The sequence below is a fragment of the Tupaia chinensis genome, unplaced genomic scaffold (genome assembly GCF_000334495.1).
Source record: "Tupaia chinensis unplaced genomic scaffold, TupChi_1.0 Scaffold000302_1, whole genome shotgun sequence".
Taxonomy (NCBI): Eukaryota; Metazoa; Chordata; class Mammalia; order Scandentia; family Tupaiidae; genus Tupaia; species Tupaia belangeri.
This window is the reverse complement of record NW_006159792.1, coordinates 403,529-412,492: the sequence shown is the minus strand read 5'-3', so window position 1 is coordinate 412,492 and position 8,964 is coordinate 403,529. Positions and strand designations below refer to the sequence as shown.

Genomic DNA, 8,964 nt, shown 5'->3' with positions numbered 1-8,964 from the left:
TATTCCAGGTGTTTCTGTGAAGGTATAGATTAGCATGTAAATCATCAGCTAGGTAAAGCAGTTTGCCCTCCCTAAGGTGAGGGAGCCTCCTCCAATAGAGGAAGGCCTGAGTCGAACAAGAGAGAACGCTTTGTACTTGACAAGCCTTTGGGTGGGGACACCAGCCTCCTCCTGCCTTGGGACCTACACGGAAGCCTTGGCTCTTCCAGGGTTCTGAACCTGTTAGCATTTGGACGGGAACCGCACCGTTGGCTCTCCTGGGTTTCAGGCCTTCAGTTCAGACTGAAACGAAACCATCGCTTGCCTGGGTCTTCTTGTGCCCACTCATCCTGAAGATCTCAGGATAAGCCAGCCTCCAGAATCATGTGAGACAGTCATCGTAAATCGTGTGTGTGTGTGTGTGTGTGTGTGTGTGATTCCATTTCCCTGGAGAACCTGGCTCATAGAAATCCTTTCTCTTTTGAAAATGTTACCTAATTTTTGGTCCTTTTTCCAGCAGCAGGAACAGCAGGTAGAAACGTTTTGAGGCAGGAGGAAGCACAGAGAGTCCCAGCAAGGCAAGGCAGTTGGCGGGTGTTGGGAAGGTGGACACAGATGCACCGCAGGCCTTCCAGACAAACGTAAATAAATGAAAAGGGACCATCTAGAGCTTATTGTTAAAGAATCCCCTGGACCCTAATTATTCTGGTTGCTTCTCTCTGCCGGAACAATCTAGATAACTTTTGCCTGTGATTAGAAAGCCAGGCCCCCAGGAACTGAAAAGTTACCCCTAAGCCTCTCTTCCTTCCCCATTCTTGTCTTTAAGAAGGCAGCCAGTTCCCGGCCTAAGAGGACACTGGGAAGAAGGAGGGGAAGGAAGGTGTGAGGTGGTCACCTGAGGCATGTCCTCGGGCCTGGTACGCCTTCCCCTTTCATGCCCTTCCTCCGTGTAGCTCTCAGGAATGGACAATGGAGAAGGGCAAAGGAGACCCCAAAGGTGGGCCGGGAACACAGTGTGTGTGAGGACACCTGCAAAGCCACCCGTCCGAGGAGTAGGTAGGTGGAAAGAGTATAGGTAAGGAACCTCAGGAGGTGTCTGTGAACCAGGCTGGGGGTGACGGACTGTCCTCCTGCCCCACCCCAGCCCCTAGCCTGTCACTGAACCACTTGGGGTGGAGTGGAGTGCTGGAGCTGACCTGACCTATGATCCCACTCAGCCACGCTTGGGCCAGCAGCTGTCACCCCCCATCAGAATCTATCCCACCCACCACTGGAAGAAGAGCAGCTTACGTTTCCAGAGCTCATCTCGGGGTATAAGGCACTGCCCTCCTGAGCTCTTACTGAGGAGCCCAGAGGGGACCCAGTCATCCCTATGACCAATCATGAAGATGAGCCTCAGAGAGATGAGATGCCTTCCTAAGAGTCTCCAGCTAATTGTGAGCCAGCTCCTGACTCCCAGCACCAGTCTCTGGAGAGAATTTTTACTTTCAGTACTAAGACCATGGAGCCCCTTGCACACTCCTCCTCCAGAGTAGGGGACAAGCCCCGCCCACCTCTAGCCCTCAATAGTGCCTGAGCCCTGGCCGGGCCGGGGAATCTGGTGCTGGGAGCACAGGGAGTGAAGAGCTGGGCCGAGTCCAGGGTGCAGGCCTATGGGTACTGTCATATTGAGGACAACAAATGCCCACAAGGACACTCCCCAGGGGCCCTCAGTTCCTGAGGCCACGGAGATTCCCGAGGCTTTCAAAAAAAGTAAGCACCCAGCCTGCAGGCCATAGTTCACGGATTTGATTCTTTTAACACTGCGTTGAAATACTGTTTACTTTGATCACTGAGTGTTTGGTGTCCCCTAACATTGCTCTGGGTGAGTGTCCCACTCGCCTGACCCTAGTCCCAGCCCTGCACTGCCTTTCCCCTACGAACTGGAATCCTGGAGACATGGGGACAGGAGCATCGGGCCACAAGCCCCTGCCTCGCTATGCCACGACTGCTGGAGACTCATCCGACCTGTTCGCTGTGGGCCCTGGAGGGCCTGCGGCCTGAGGCCTGGTGGGACTCCAGGACGTACAGTTCACATCGGGTTACCGAACACCACCCCGGCTCATGTGCCTGAACATCAGCTTCGCAGAGATCTCGCAGAGATCTCTGAGCACTGGGCTCCAAGGCTGTGGCTGTGGGCGGGGGAGCTGCACGGCAGCAGTACACGGAGCACACGGGTGCTGGGGGTCTTCCTAGAGGAGGTGCCCTGAGTGTCTGTTTTAGATGAAAAGAGAAGACGGAGAGATGACGATGATAATGCTACCACCAGCTTCAAGTACCGTGTGCCATCGCCATGGACCTTCACGACCGTCTTACGAGGGAGGTACCACCACCCACTTTACCAGGTGAATACACCGAGGCAGGAACCGAGAGTTTAAGGAGTCTGGCCAGGTCCGAGGTGGCGGCCAAGTCCAGATCCATCTGACCGAACTGCTAAGCTGCTTCAGAAGAAAACTTCCAGTTCGATCTGCTCAGGAAGCAATTCCGGTACATTCTGGAGGCAAGAGCAGAGGACGAGGTGCAGAGGACAGGGTGTCTGGCTCCATCAGTAACATTTGACAGTTACTTCATCTTTCTGCATCTCAATTTCCACATGCCCCCAAAATACGTACTAATAAACAGAGCACGGTAGCAATGGCTGAGCCGGGCGGTGGGCGCGGCGTGCTGCACGGGCTGATGCACTTTGGGAAATATTTATATTAAACTGGAAGAAAACGAAACGTCCCCAGGTCAACACTGATATATGACCCCATCAACAAAAGGCCCTCATATCAAAGTAGCTGAATAAAAATAGCTACATCAAACAGCTGCAGCAGCCCTCCCACGGCATTGTGGGAATACAGATTGGCTCAGCCTCCTGGGAGGACAACTCGTGACAGCCATCACATTTCCCAACAAGACATGCTTTCCTCTCAAACTTCTTATTTTAACAGAAGAGCAATCAATAGAGAAGCCGCACGACTAGAACAGACCACCCCGAGATACCTGTCACCCTGGTTCACCCATTTCCAACATTTTGCCACATTCGCCTTCCATTTTTTAGATTTTTGCTATAGAGCATGTGCGCTCCTCAGAGAGACAGAGACAGAGAGACAGCGAGAAATCACCCCCCAGGGAGAATGGCCACACCACAATCCCCTCTCCTCCCCTCTCCTCTTGGGATCATGGGCACGCACACACATGCGCCCGGCCTGAGTTTTAAGCCTCTAGGTCCGGGACTCAAACCACAGTGGACTACGTGGGGAGTCCAGCGACATAACCATTATGGCATCTGCTGGTCCCACGTTTGACTTTTTATGGTATCTCTTCTCCCCCCACAGATATTTTATAGCATAATAGGATATAATATTATAGTATAGACATTTTTTGTATTCTATGTATTAATTATAAGAGGGCTTCAAAATACTCATGGAAAATGGGATTCAAGTACAAGTTTATTATGGGTGCAAATTTTTTTTTAATCTACGCTTTTTTCCTGTGAATATACATTTTCTGTGAACTTTTTGAAGACCCCACGTTAAATACACACACGTATTTATTTTTGTTTTCCTCTCCAGTTCTTCTGAGGGCAGGATGCATACCTCATGAACTTTCACTGCTTCATTTCTCACGATTCCTTTCCTGCAAACCAGGATATTTTCTGTATACGCAACGCAGACCCTTTTTCTAGTATAGAATCTCGTAAAATGGCACATGCTAATTTATTTACCCTGTTTCTTTAGTCTTCTTTAATCTAGAATGGTTTATCTGTGTAAGTTTATCTTTCCCACGAGAGAGGGAGGCAGATCCAGAGAAACAACACCCTGACGAGATCGCGTTGCCATGACCCACCCAGGTCGTGGGCACGCACGTGACTGGCATGTTCTGGGAGCTTCCCAGACATGAGCCCAGAGCCCAGTGCAGACCGGCCTGCAGAGCACTGCATTTTACCGCTGTGCCACTACCCAGCCCTGGAAGAGTTCTTTTTTTCAAAAATGCTTAAAAATAGGTTTGTGAAATTATTGAAGATCCTGCCTCTCTGGAGCAGAGGTTTAGAACCCAGGGCTCTGGGTCAAGGCAGTTCTGAATTTGGAGATTGTGAGGGGGCCAGAGCGGCTGCATCTCCGAGAAGCTACCACCTGAAACACACACCCTGGCTTACTGATCATGCCCCGAGCGCCAGGCGGAAATGACAGTCTGTGCAAAGCTCTCTGTCCTTCATGCAAAGCCTGTTGGACTGGGGGACTCGATGCGACCAGGCTGCTGAGCCTTTCTCCACAGGAACGCCTCCTGAACTTTCTGGAGCCAGGAAGTCAAGACGGAGAGGCACGAGGCAGGGAAGCAGGTTTCTCTCCACACCAGGGGACTCGGGCCGATGGCATGGAAGCCCGTCAGGAGGGAATTCCTACACCCTGCCACTTCCATCAGCACAAACACGCTACTTACTGCAAGAGCTACCTCCTCCTCCAGGAAGCCATTCTGATTTCCCTAGTCCACTCTAATCTCTCTGTCTTCTGACCTCCTACAGCACTGAGCACCTTTCCCATCTCCATCCCTCTGCTGCTGCTATTTTCCTCCTGTAATATGCACCCCCACCACTCTCTTCTCCACATGTTCAAGACCCAGCTGAGTCAGTGGTTTCAGTGGCAGGTTCCTCATCTGAACCCTTCAGGTCTCTCCAATGCAGCCCGCCTATGTCAGCCCTGTCTCCCCAGCTAGATTCCAGGGTCTCCATGTCACCAACTTGTCTGATTCAAGTCCCTGATTTAATTGCCATGGTGGCACAACCCCTGAGTGACCCTGAGCAGTATGAGAAGGACCCAGTAGACCCATCCATCATTTACTAAATGCCAGCTCTGCACCAGGCCCTGGACCGGGCTCTGGAACACCCTCAAGAGCTCTCAGACAGCAGGGGCCCCTGTCCTTCCAGAGCAGAAGTGAGGTAGCCTCAGCTGCGGCCCTGCCTGTGAACCCAGGCGGTGCTTGGAAAACGTGATGCGGAGCCCAGCCAAGCACACCAGCCCCGCATGACGCCATGGCAGCCTCCACGTCCTCGTTATGTGTCACCTCCCCCGTGATCATGTGATCAGTGATCATCGTCATGCAAATAACAGTAAGCATGCCTGAGGCCCCTCCATCACTCCAGGGCTGTGAAGTCTGTGGAATCCCGCGTCTCTCGCCTCTGCTCAGAGGTGAGCCGAAGGCACCCTCCGTGGCCTGAACACAGCACAAATCGGAGAGGCTGGACGCCCCCTGGGAGTCAGAATGGCCAGGAGGAAAGGTAGGTACCCTGGGAAGCCGACACCCGAATAAACAGGCCCAGCCCTCGTGGTCCCAAGCTGGGCCCGAGTCAACTACACAGTTCAGACCACCCTTCAAGGGGTCACCAAGACCGAATGATACTGTAATAAGACACGCTGGAGAAGAAACCCTCGGCGATTTCTAACTGCTTTCACTGCCACCACCGTCAAGTCACAGCTGGCTCGGCAATACCCGGTAGAAGCAGCAAGCCCTTCCTCCGTACTCGGGTGGTAGAGACAGGCTGGAATGGAGGTGACTCGTGGGAAATGAACACACAGCCCTCAATCCTGGGTCATCTCAATTAGGGCTTCCCGCTGAGGCTCCCACGCTCCCACGACAAGAGCCTGCTTGCCGAGGTCCTGGCCCCTGACCAGGTAACACCTCTTCTCTGATAACCAGCAAGCTCCTGTCGAGAATATCATGGCCCGTCCCTGCCCCTGCCCAGGAACGACACCCAGTAGGTATCAGCTCATGGTCTTCTCAGCATCCTGAAGAAATTCACACGGTCATGCAGTAGCAGGGTGGGGCCAACCTGTCACCTCCAAACAGCCGTGCACGTTGAAAATGGACCCAGAGCAAACATCCATTCTATCAAGGAGCATGTGCTAATAGTTAATAGGCACATGAAAAACACATAGTTAGTCATTAGGAAAATGAGAATAAAAGGCAATAAGACGATGCCACCATACACCCATGAGAAAATGAAGAAGATGGACAATGCCAGCTGTCGGGAGGACCTGGGGTAACTGGGAGTCTCACGTACCACTGATGAGAATGCAGGATGGCCAGCCGCTTTGAGAAGCAGATTGGAAGTCCCACAGGAAGTTAACAAGTTAGCCAGCATTTCCACATTCAGGTATTTACCCAAGAAATTTTTTTTTAAGGGAGAGTTTTTGCTACAGGATGCATGCTCTCACCAGAGAGACACAAAGAGACAGAAAGTAAGAAATAACCCCCCCAGGAGGGAATGACCACGCTGCAATCCCTTCTCCTCCAGTCTCCTCTTGGTATCTTGGGCACGCACGCACACGCGCCTGGCATGAGTTTTAAACCGCCAGGTCTGGGGCCTTAAACCGCAGTTGAGTATGTGGGAGTCCAGCAATGTAACCATCACGCCATCTCGGGTCCCATGAATGTCTATTTTTTATTTTGTGTCCACATTAAAACACGAACTCAGATGTTCCCTACGGCTTTATTCATAAAAACTAGAAACGAGAAGCCAATGTCCATCAACCGTTGAAAGGATAAACCAGTTGTGGTACGTCTATGAAATGGACTACTACTCAGCCATAAAGACAGAGGAAGCAGTGACAACACAACGGCACAGTCAGAAATGGGGTCACTGGTCGCCAGAGGCCAGGGTGAAGGAAAAGGAGAATGACGACAAAGGGACGCGAGACTGTTCTCTATCGTGTTTCTACGCTGGCTACCCCAAGGCATCCGTTTGTCAAGTCTCATGGAATTATACATTTCAAACTTTATTGCATATAAATTGTACCTCGGGCCTTCTTCGAAAACTAAGCCCAAAGTCAAGAAACAGTTTCCATACCTTTGAAGTCAGGGCTGACATTTCACGCATACACGCTAGTAGAACCGCCCTCGTGAAAATACTGAAATACTTCCACACCTGCTGGCAAGGCGCTACTGCCCGAGACCTCTGATGACCCAGTCCTTTTCTGAGCTCCCCTGGAACCTCCCCAGAACACAAAGACTACAGGGTAACTGGGCAACAGGGGCCACCTGGACCAGCTTGAGTGGACCTCCTTTTTTCTTTTTTAATTTTTTTGGGGGTTTTTTTTGGAGAGGTTTATGCTATAGGGCACATGCGCTCGCCAGACAGAGAGAGACAGAGAGACAGCGAGAGATCACCCCTCAGGGGGGGATGGCCATGGCCATGCTGCAATCCCTTCTCCTCCATTCTCCTCTTGGGATCTCGGGCACGCACGCACACGCGCCCAGCATGAGTTTAAGTCACTGGGTCCAGGACTCAAACCGCGGTCGACTTACGTGGGAGTCCAGCGACATAGCCATTACGCTAACTGCTGGTCCCATGGACCTCCTTTCTGACACCGGAGCGAAGTGGTACAGAAAACCAGACGGCGAGAAGCCGTGCCCTCACACAGCCGAGGGCTGAGCTGCAGCCAGGCGCATTTCATTAGATCCCGCATTCTCGGCAGGGTGCGCCTTGACTTCTGGGAAGAGGGGGAACAGAACGATCTTAGATCACGTCATGATTTGTGGCCCACCAAAGCGCGGAGCGCATAACCAGCCGCCCGGTGTATCTGGGCTGTGAACACTTCACAGCGGATGGGAGGTGGCTAAGGAAGAATGGCTCCAAGTGCTTCCTAGGGAGTAAGTAAGGTTGAGAAACCGGGGTTCAGATGCAAGACCTCGGGGCTGAGGGCCACACCACAGCCCCAGCCCCTAACCCAAGGAGAAAAACTCCCTCCTGGGAGGCTTAACCTGGTTGGCATGGTTAGGTGGGATGTGAAAGGCCACCTGGGAATGTGTGGAGGAGGAAGTGGCCACGATGCACTCATATCCTTTACAGGACACCGTAAGTTCGTCATTACTCTCCCTCCTGTGAACGCGTTTAAACCAGCTCAGATCAGCAGACACTCCTAAGGCCCTCCGGATCAGCTCCCTGCTAAGCTAGGCTGCACAGAAGAAGGTGGCCCCAGCTGCCCGCGTGCCGGGGTCTGGCAGGAGATGAGCAGAAATCCCGACTTCCACTCCTTCCCCCTGACCTCCCAGCTCCCTCTCCACTGCCGCCGGGAGCCCACGGTGGCAGAACGGCGCACAGCGTGCTGGCAGCGCTCCGCTGGTGGAAAGTAATGAAGACAACTTCCAAATGAGGAGAAATTAAGCGCTGTAGCTGAGTCCCCTGCTCCGACAAGCTCAGCGAGCCGGAGCCTCCTCGGGAGCAGCCTCTGCGCTGATACATGATGACAATACTATAATTGTTCTTTCAGTCTTTCCCAGATATTTAATAACAACGTGAAGTGGGAGTCGCAAAGGTCAGTCTGACTGTCGCACGAGCCTCGTTCTTATTGTCCTTTTCTGAATAACTTCTTCCCTCTTCCAGGCTGCTCCGCGCCGCCGCTGAACCCCGGTGGCGGAGGCCCTGGTGGTTAGGAAGCAGCGCCACCTACTCAGGGCAAAACGTCATTTGCTAAATGGTCCAGTGCAGCTGTAGGTCCACGTCACTGCGCAAATACGCACATGGACACACGCACGCTCCTCCCATGCCACCCACGCTCCAGGCCCGTGAATGAAAACAGTGTCAACCATAAGACCAGGAAAACTAGGTAATACCCACACCTGCCAGGTTCACTCGGGCCACTACTCTTGGGCTCTGGTTAGGTAGGAAATAAAATATACTAGCACTTCAAATGAAGAAAGCCACTTACTTCTGTTTAGAACTTTGTTTAGCGACCAGCAGGTGGCATAATGGCTACATCACTGGAGTTGCATGTAGCCCATCGCGGTTCGAGTCCCGGACCCGGTGGCTTAAACTCACACCAGGAGCGTGTGTGTGTGTGCCTAAGATCCCAAGAGGAGAATGGAGGAGAAGGGATTGCGGTGTGGCCATCCCCCCTAGGGGGTGATTTCTCGCTTTCTGTCTCTCTGTCTTTCTGGCGAGTGCACATGCCCTATAGCAAAAAA

The 8,964-nt window shown here is 52.5% G+C and overlaps 1 long non-coding RNA gene across 1 annotated transcript; it reads left to right on the top strand.

Moving 5' to 3' along the window:
- The first annotated feature begins 268 nt into the window (after positions 1–268).
- LOC102478301 (uncharacterized) lies at positions 269–2,685 on the top strand. The gene is made up of 4 exons (XR_334880.1): positions 269–365; positions 500–620; positions 933–1,035; positions 2,242–2,685. It is a non-coding gene; the product is annotated as an uncharacterized LOC102478301 (long non-coding RNA).
- The last annotated feature ends 6,279 nt before the right edge of the window (positions 2,686–8,964 follow it).